Source organism: Rattus norvegicus, chromosome 2 (genome assembly GCF_036323735.1).
Source record: "Rattus norvegicus strain BN/NHsdMcwi chromosome 2, GRCr8, whole genome shotgun sequence".
NCBI lineage: Eukaryota > Metazoa > Chordata > Mammalia > Rodentia > Muridae > Rattus > Rattus norvegicus.
The window spans coordinates 151,935,257-151,945,605 of record NC_086020.1 but is presented as its reverse complement, the minus strand read 5'-3'; positions in this window follow the sequence as shown (position 1 = coordinate 151,945,605).

Sequence of the window (10,349 nt, the reverse complement as noted above, 5' to 3'; positions counted from 1 at the left end):
GACATCAAAAAAGCCTCTCACAGCTCTCTTCATGGTGTCAAGCCTCAACTCCTTCACCTGACCCTTCAGTCCTGGGCCATCAATTGCAACTGACGCTTCACCTTAACCAATGGCCTTCCATGGCCTCTCACAGTGCTCACTCTCCTGCTGCTCTTCATGACCCCTTCATGCCTTCAAAACCAGTATCACCTGGGTGACTCTTACACATTACCAAGTCCAGCTGCAGCATAGTACAACCTTGGTTATCTCTGGAACATAGCCTCCACACAGTCAGAAAACACTTCCCAGAAGATTTCACCTCAATGCTGGTCTCTTCTTAATCACCACTAATTTTGTAGCTTCAGCTGATCAGCATCAATAGTTCCAGTAATGCAAAAAAGGTTTCACTTTAGTAGTTCTGGTATCTTGTTAATCACAGCTGATTCTTCAGCCCCAGCTAACCAAAACCACAGAATCTTCACAATCAAAATAGCAACAGCCCTGATAAGAGTCTTTAATCTTCCCTCTGAAATTTCACAAACTAGGCCTCCATCTTCTGCACTGTTTTCAACATTTCAACAGTCTTCCCCAAAACATAGTCAAGTTGTTATAGGAATACCCCACTATTCCAATTTGGTACCAATTTGACTTAGTCAGGGTTTCTAGTCCTGCACAAAAAATCATGACCAAGAAGCAAGTTGGGAGGAAAGGGTTTATTCAGCTTACACTTCCACATGCTGTTCATCACCAAAGGAAGTCAGGACTGGAACTCAAGCAGGTCAGGAAGCAGGAGCTGATACAGAAGCCATGGAGGGACGTTACTTACTGGCTTGCTTCCCTTGGCTTGCTCAGCTTGCTTTCTTATAGAACCCAGGATCACCAGCCAGGGATGGCACCACCCACAATGGGCCCTCCCACCCTTGATGACTAATTGAGAGAATTCCTTACAGCTGGATCTCATGGAGGCATTTCCTCAAGTGAGGCTCCTTTCTCTGTGATAACTCTAGCTTGTGTCAAGTTGGCACACAGGACCAGCCAGTACAGGTGGTTTGAATAAGATGGCCCTCAACGGCTCACAGATTTGAACAGTTGGTCATCAGGAAGTGACACTATTTGAAATGATTAGGAGATATGGTCTTGTGGGAGGAAGTGTGTCAGTGCGGGTGGGCTTTGTATGGCTGTTTCCAACAGCCTACATAAGGTACACTGTCTCTCTTTTCCTGCAGATCCAGATGTAGAACTCTCAGCTGCTTCTCCTCACCATGTCTGCTGGATGCTGCCATGCTCCCTGACATGATGATAATAGCTTAACCTTTGACATTGTAGGTAAGTCACAATTAAAAATTTTTTTTAAATAGTTGCTTTGGTCATGGTGTCTCTTCATAGCAATAGAATATGCTGACCAAGACAAATATCAATCTTTAATGGTAAAATGCTTCTGTTTTAGTCTTAGAACCATGGATTAAAAACTGTATTTTGTTAACTTTGTAAAAATACACATAAAATTGTGTATATATGTGCCAATACGTATATACACAGGTCCCTTTGGGGGACCTTTACCTTTTTTGATTCATTTACCTTTTTTGATTTTATCTCGAATCTACATTGACTTCACCATCAGAAATGAAGGAATATTATTGTAAAATATATGAAAAAAGTAATGTTTTAAGATGGGGCAATGATGAACAGAACAGCTAGCGGCCGTCAGCATGGTTCACAGTGGGGTCTGTGGAGTAAGTTAAGGTGCACTCACAGGACGATTCCTACTGAGGACCACATTGCCCAGTTACTCCATTCTGGAGTCATGCCCTTCCATTCTCAGGATCCGGGTGCCTGTGGGGATATAACCTTTGACTTCTTATCTGTTTGGATGTGACTCTGCTATGCTTTCTTTTCCCCTTTCATGCCTGCCCTGAGAGGCAGCATGTCAAATCCACACCCAGCCAGGTCCGGTTCCCACATAGCAGATCTGCAGCTTTGGCTTCTTCCTTGGTAATTTTGTACAGGAGTCCCAGACAAACTACCATGCTCACCGTTAGGATCAAGAACTATGATTATAAAAGCTGTACTGTCTTATGACCAGCTTCCTTTCAGAAATGTATTCTTATGATTATTCATACCAGGGAGGAAGATGCCCACATGATCAAAAGGAAGAAGTCTAATATAAAGTCCTACAGATTCATCCTGGGACTCATCGGGGGTGGGGCTTCCTTAACTTATCTATGCCAGCATATCTCTCCATTCCTCCTTTTTTTCCTATTCTCCATTTCTTGTTTATTTGTTTGTTTGTTTTCCCTTAAGCTCCTTTGGGAAGGGCTTAAGCTCTGACCCCAAACACTTACCTTTTCTTGGTTCCCATAGGTCACTGGAAAGAAACTTTTGGCTTTTATAAGCTAAGCAAGTCTGGATTCTTGAAAGTTGCTGTCCTTAGAAGCTACATAATATTATATTAGACATATTTCCTATAATGTTTTACAGGCACTAAAAATTATATTTCAAAAGCATTCTAAATGGCAGACATGGGAAAGCCCCAGTAATATATGACCTCAATTATTTTCAGCATATAATAGCTAATCATAAAAAAATACCAAAAGGAAATCCATCAAAATATCATATCTGAATCATAAGATTATGGATGGTTTATGTATTATGGCTTCTAATTTTATAAATGGACATAATTATTTCATGATTAGAAAGTAATAAGAATTATTAAGGTAAATGCATAAATTATGATGCATTCATCTAAAAGATAATTTTGTAGTCATTGAAAATAGTGTTTTAGGATTTTTAGTGACATTGAAAAATGCTCACTTTGGAACTATTGGAAAGGTAATCAAAATAACATTTAACACTGGCTATGTGTACACAGCTAGTATACAGGAATGACTAAAGGAGTTATTTCAGAGTGTTAATAGAAGTCACCTGGGTTGATATCATGACCTTTTTTTAAAATTTTTTTATGTGCCTTTTCTAACATTAAGAATAAGGGTTCTTTTATAGCTGTAGTTGTATTTTACTCTTCAGAGAAACATAGCCAACAGGATATGCAGATATGTGGATGAATCAATTGCAACGATTCTTAATGTTATGTAAGGCTAGACATATAATAATAAGACTGAGGGCTAAGAAGTCCCTCTGTCTGCTGTCCTGCAGTTGGTTAGTGAAGCTGGTGGCATATCTTTGATCCAAGTCCAAAGGCCTGACGACATGTAGTGCCTATGTCTGAAGGCTGCAAAAAGATAGCTGTCCCCCAAAAGACGATGCAGTTGCCCTTCCTCAGCCTTTTGTTCTATTTGGACACTCAGCAGATTGGATGATGGCCGTCTGCATTGATGTGTGGACTTTTTAAAATTCAACTTATTGATTATAAAGCAAATGTCTCCCCTCTTATCTCCCAGTTCTCTTTCTCTCTCTCTCTCTCTCTCTCTCTCTCTCTCTCTCTCTCTCTCTCACACACACACACACACACACACACACACACATTTATATATGAATAATTAAGGAAGAATTCCTCAGAAAGGAAGGGATTAAACCTGAAAGTGAGGCAAGGGAAACATATTTACACAACATATTTTGAATCCAGAATCATCCACAGAGACATACCAAAAAGAATAATCTTTTTCTAGCTACTAGGAAACCCTTTAGCTCAAGCAAATTGACATGTAAAGTTAACAATCATGGAATTAAATAATACATTATTTAATTAAGAATAGTTGTCAACTCCCTGCCTCCTATCTCCTTGCTATAGGAAGTCAGACACTTTTCCATTTTGTTCCGATTAAAACCTGAAATCTCCTTTGTCTTTATTGAGGGCTGTAGTAGATGGAGCCACTCATCCTGGGAAGAAACTGCAGCCCTTTAAGCTTGCACTAGGTATGAATGTCTTTCTCCAGTGAAGCATCTTCACTTTATCTTCCAATTCTCTCTCTCTCTCTCTCTCTCTCTCTCTCTCTCTCTCTCTCTCTCTCTCTCACACACACACACACACACACACACACACACACACACACACTACACACCACACACACACACACACACACTTATATATGAATAATTAAGTAAGAATTCCTTAGGAAGGGAGGTATTAAAGCCTGGAAATGAGGCAAAGAGAAAATATTTACACAACATATTTTGATTTTAACCATATGTCTTGACAGCTGCTGCTACACGTACTTTTGTATTTAATCTTTCCCAAATCACCAGGAAGTAGGTGCAGCCTCTTTCCTCTGCAGACTAGAAAAATGGAGTCTTGGTTGAAATAATTTCTACAACTTCGTGAAACTAAGAAATACTTTAAGTGAAATTCGAATTGAGGCAGTTTTACTGAGAGGCCTGTGCAGTGTAGTTAACCAACTGTTGTAACAAACACCGGGACTTTGTTTTGCTTGGTTGGAACTGGTGAAACCATCGAAAAAGGTTTCATCTCATGCTTGAAGCGACCTTGGGAACCTGTATGGGAAGTGAGGCTCTGTAAAGGTAAGTGGCTTGTGGAAGACCACACAGCTATCATTGTGGCGGGCTAAATGGACAACTCCTGATTCTAAAGATCTACAGGCCTTAAGTGTGGGAGAGAGAAAGAAAACAGCCTAAGGACTATAGAATGGTCTAGCCACCAAGGGGGTGGCTAGAATTGTAATAAAAACTCTAGGTTAGTAAGACACAGGAACTCATGTTGCTCACAGGCAAAGGAAGATGCTATCAGAAGATAACTTGCATGAGGTTTATTTTCAATGCTATTTATTTCCTGGATACGAATAGCTCAGGTCACCAGCTCGGCATCTAGCTTCGTTCCTTAGGAACACTGGGGTCCTGTGGAGTCTACAGGAGCATGTGGACACAGTTACTTTATCATTTTAGATTTGCCTGGTTGGGGTTCATTCTCCTAACATGTCACGGCATGATTTGCAAACAGTGTACTGTGTCCCTTCACATACAGTAACACTGTATACTGTTCTTTAATCTGAAATTCCCTATTGGCGACTATGGATTTGGGACACTCTGAGCGAATCGCTATGCCAAATGAAATAGGCTCTGACATTAAACAAATCTCATTGAGGAATTTAGTCTTAGGTTTTTTATCCAACTGGACGTGGTTCTTAGATAACATCAACTGTGGTGGTTGAGTTGAGCTTTAAATGCGGACTCCTAAAAGACACTTTACAAATTATAACTGGCTTTTGTGTTATTGAAGCGATTCCAGTTATAGCCCATGACCTACTTTATCTAACATTTTGTTGCCATGGTGCTTGGGTTAAATATGTAACAAAAGAAAATTGATTTCCAGTATAAATCTTCTTAATTTTTATTGTGCCCCACAGTGCTGTATGAATGATGCATGCATGATAAGCCTCACGTTTAGAAGACTCCAGGGGGAGTTTCGAGAGTTTCGTATGATAGCCTTGGCTGGTGCTTATTACAATAATATATTTTCTGTTGATCTGGATCATTTTCTTAAAGGATATAGGGGGTTTCTGAACATCTGGGGGCAGACAGGAAAGAAGCTGTTCAGAAGACCCCAGATGAGGTTCCCACGTCACATGGGTCAGATCAATACTTCCTCAAAAGGAAATCAGTATTTGTACGGAAAGTACAGGCTTCAAGCATAGAGACAGATGCTTGCCCTCCAAACGTTTCGACACCTTGTTTTGGTTAAAAAAAAATCAATTTCTCAGTTAACTGTGTGTTTAGAGGTCTCCAGACCTTGGTTTTAACAAAGCAGCACCAGCAAAGCAACAACATCCAAAACCTTTGGGGGTTGAGTAGGTGAGTGGTTAGAGGACAGGGCCCATAAAGATGAAGGACTGACATTTCCCTGCATGCACTATCCACAGCAAGACATGTTTCTTTCTATTGCCCGTAGCTTTGCCATTACACCTTAGTTCCCTGCTACCTTTTAAAAGTCTCCTTCAGTCTCAGAGTTTCATGAGGCAGAAATAACTCTGACTCCTGCAGTGTTTGACCTTCAGGGGATTTCCTGTTGATCCTAATGATTTATCCATTTAGTCTATCTACCCTGTTTGAACACCTTAAGGGCAAGCCTTTTAGCTGTACTGATTACATCACTGTTTCATACTCTACACCTGGCATGATCACTTCCCTGAGGCTGTGGATCTTGTACGTATTTGATCACATCACCTTATTTTTAATTTTAGGGAGATGACCTATAAATTGAAAAACTGTGTTGAGCATAGTGCTCATCTGTGTACTCATGTGTATGGGGAACCTATGTATATTATTTGTGCTGATATTTTTCCAATACAATTTATTTCCAATTTCAATACTAGTGGTTTGATTCATTGCAAGGGACAGGGGTCTGTTTTAGGCCCACAGAGAGCTATAAGGAAGCCCCAAGGGTTGAGATTCCTTTACTCTCTCCTCCTCTAATTTCTAACTGTTGGGGGGTGATGGATTTTAACTTACAGCTCTTTCCAGTTTGCTTTCCTACTTCTATGAATCTCTCTGAACTGTTTCTTTCGGGGTATTACCTTCAAGTTTACTGAGACAGAGAATCCAGCATGGAAGAATCGAGCCTGCTTACCTATGTTTGCCTATGGGCTGGGCACAGGATTCTCCCAGTCTAAGGATGGATGTTTAGGATTGCAGTGTGACTTGACTCTGCATGTAATTAAGGTACAAGAAACTTGTCGGTGGCTGCTGGCTTAAAACTAGGCTCCCGGGGATAGGTGCTTGGAATCAGAGATCCCGCTGATACAAAAGTGGCCAAAATTCATCTCTGGTTTAACACTATGTATACTGGTGTCAGGTTTTGTAACTTGCTTTACCAGTTACTAGCTGTGGGAGCTGAGGTGAGTTATTGTACCAATCTATGCTGTCTTCATCTGGTGAATGTGGACAACACATACTGCACAAGGCTTCTGTAGGGTAAACATGAGTGCGAAGGAACTTGCATAGAGTTAAATGTTTAGCAAGGACTTAATACAGGTTGGTCCTTATAGCCATCCTAATTATGACTGACTGTTGCTTACCTGCAGAACCTTTCACATTGCAGCTTTTCAATATTTGCTGAGTTAATATATTAATGAATGATTAATCACACACTAGTGCTTGAAAAGTGTAATTTGGGTAAGTAAATCACTTCCCAGTTAATAAGTTAAAACATTAGGAAAAAAATCCCACCTACTTTCAAAATAAAAAAAAATTCCATAATGATACATTTCAAATGGTCTTTAAAACAGAAGAATATTTTTTCCCTTGCTTCAAAGTAGCCCTGGATAATTCATTTGTTATTCTTTATATGACCCTACACTTGATTCTCTACTGACTGGGAATCTTACAGTGTGTCTCCTTTAGCAAAATGTATTAATTACTAACTCGACAGACTTTCTTATGGGAATTTATCAGTAATGGAGGAGAGAAATCTATTATTCCTATCCTCAAGAGTGACAAGTATTACTGCTTAAATTTTTTCATCAGTTTGATAAAGGTAAAGTGTTATAAGAGAAATATAAAACCTGAGGCCTACAAGATTAGAGGTAGGCCGGTTCAGAATCAAGTCCATCTGGTTCCTTTATAAAGATGAGTTACATTGAAATAAAGTCTGTATCAGAGCTTTGTTTGACTAGAGTCTGTTGGCATCTCCTACTGGCATATCGCTTGTTCTGTTGGCCCATCGTGCCACAAACATATGCCCTGTCTCTAGATCAGGACGATTTAAAAAAACAAAACAAAACAAACAAACAACTGATAATTCAGGTACCAGAAAGCACCACTCCAGCACTCATGGGCAAGTACATGGCACCTGTCACCTTTATTTTTACCATCCAAAGCTTTCTCTGCTGGCAACATCAAATGCCTATCACATTTCTCTAAAAATAATAATAATAAAAAAATTCTCAATCCAAAAAAATAATAAAAATAACAAAATGTAGTGACAATTTTGGAGTGTTGGTTTCATTTTAATCCCAAGTGTGGAATATGGGACTGCTTCAGACTGTCCACAGCAGCTGGTCATCGTTTGCCTCGTGCTCTAGCAGGGATGTGACTTTGTCAGCTGCAGATGGTTTCTGTGATTGCGTGACACTTGGAATCATAGGGGACATTTAGAATTATATAAATGCCAGCACCCCAAGAGGCGTGGTTGGTTGTTGGTTAGTTGTTGCTGGATCGTTGACGGTCACGGTTTGTTACGTAGTTGTGTGCAAAGAAGAAACAACAAAAAGAAATTAGATCTCCTGACACCAAAGATCAAACTTGCCTCAACACCCCTAATCGGCAGGAAGTAGTCTAACCATAACCCCTATTGACCCCTTTCTGACCCTTGACTTTATTCAGGGAGCTCTTCCTTTCCTCTCTATCCTTTTTCCCCTCTCTTATCTAATGATAGAGGATTGTAAGGGTAGAAGAAAAAGGGTGGAGAAGAAAAATAATTCACAAAATAGCCAAAGGCAAGCTACAATAACTCCCCTATATTTTCTCTTATTGAACATGATTTTTCTTACATAATATATCCTGATTATGATTTTTCTTCCCTGTATTTCTCTCAGTTCCTCCCACCTCCCCCTCATCTGGATCCACTCCCTTTCTGCTTCTTATTAGAAAACAAGCAAACTTCTAAGGGATAATAATAAAATAAAATAAGGTAAAACAAAAACTAACACATCAGGATAGGACAAAACCAACAAGGAAAAGAGCCCAAGAAAAGGCACAAGAAACAGATATAGACACAAAGACATACATGTTCACACATTCAGGACTCCCATAAAACACTAAACTGGAAGCCAAAGTGTATAACCAATGGACCTGTGAGGTAAAAAGAGAGAAAAAATATACCCTCCCCCCAAAATGAAGCAGATCTTTTAATTTTCTGATTTTTAACTTTTATGTTCTTTTTATATCTTTGCTTTATAGCCATAAGGAAGCACAGTTACAAAGACAGGCTCCTAAATTTCTGTTCATGAGTTGGTTAGAGATGGAGAAAGGGACAAAACAAGTGCTTGTGAAACCTAGCCTTTTAACCAATGCAAAGGAATAAAATGGGTGTGGTTTGCTAAAGCAGGAAAATCTAGGGAGCAAAGAATGGAGAAAAGTTTTGTTTTCTATCATTCCCATTCACGCAGAGAAAAACCCAGCAGCAGCAGCAGGAGTGGACCCAGAGATTCTGAAGTGAGCACTTGCAGTTTGCTTGAAAATTCGCTAGATGGTTCTTATTTATTTACTTATTTCTTTGGTGATGAAATTGAGGACACTTGCTGTTGAGAATAGATGGACTTATATTTCAGGAAAACGTATTGAAGAATCTGTGTGGAGAACCAATTGAAAAAAAGACTGAAGATAAAAAGCACAGTGAGGATCCTTGCTCTGTAGATCAATGCCATTTAGATAAAGCAAAGGGAAAGTGCTATCTACAGACTGCTAAGAGGAAGCCGGAGGTTGAGGAAGTTTTGCCCTGTGCAGTGTAATGTTTACAGCATTGTAGTGAAGAAAAACACTTGCTGGGAAGGGATGTGGTTGTGTTTGTCTTTTGAAAGAAAAACGCAACCAGCTAGTCAGTTAAAATGGCATCTGTGCTAATATTGCCTTTCCGGCTTCAGAGGAGTCCTGCCAGAGGTCTTCAGTGTCATTTGGAACACTGGTGGAATGCTACTTTAAAAAGGTTCAAGCTGAAATAGAAAGAAACAAAATGGTAGAAATTTGTAAAGGCATGAGGCAAGTATTGAATGTTATCACCATTTGAAGATCATCATGGTTTTAGTGACTTCCTTATGTCTGTTTCTTGGGTGAATAGAGCCCATGCCCAAGAGACTAGGGCCTGTCTGTCACCTTCAGGTTCACCATTTGATGATGATGATGATGATGATGATGATGATGATGTAATAATAAAAAAACCAAACTTTAGGCCATGCAGATGGCTGAGAGGGTAAAGACACAAACCTGACAATTTGGTTCAATCTCTGGGACCCAGAAAGTAAAAGTAGAGAACTAACTTCCTCAAGCTGTGTTCTGACAACTTTGTGGCACGGCCTTCCAACCAACTAATCAATCAATTAATCATCAATCAATGAAACAATCATTCAATCAGTGTAATAAACTTAAAAAGAAATAAAAAGTGCACATATGAAATGAAATACCAATAAAGTTAGTTAGTTAAAACAGAGTACTGCTTGCACGGTTGCTCATGTCAGTTAACCAAGCCTGCCTCTGGAGACTGAGGCAGGTGAATTGGAAATCAGCTTTAGTTACCTGAGGTCCATAAATATACACTAAACTACAAATCCCGCCATTCCTTGTGGCGTTGAGAGCCACGTACCCTGAAGGATGCGGAAGTCTTGTCTACCTATCCAATCGTGTTTTGAGGCTTGTGAAGCGACGGCAGGCTGGCCAATCCTAAAGTAGCGTGCCCTGCGGAGACC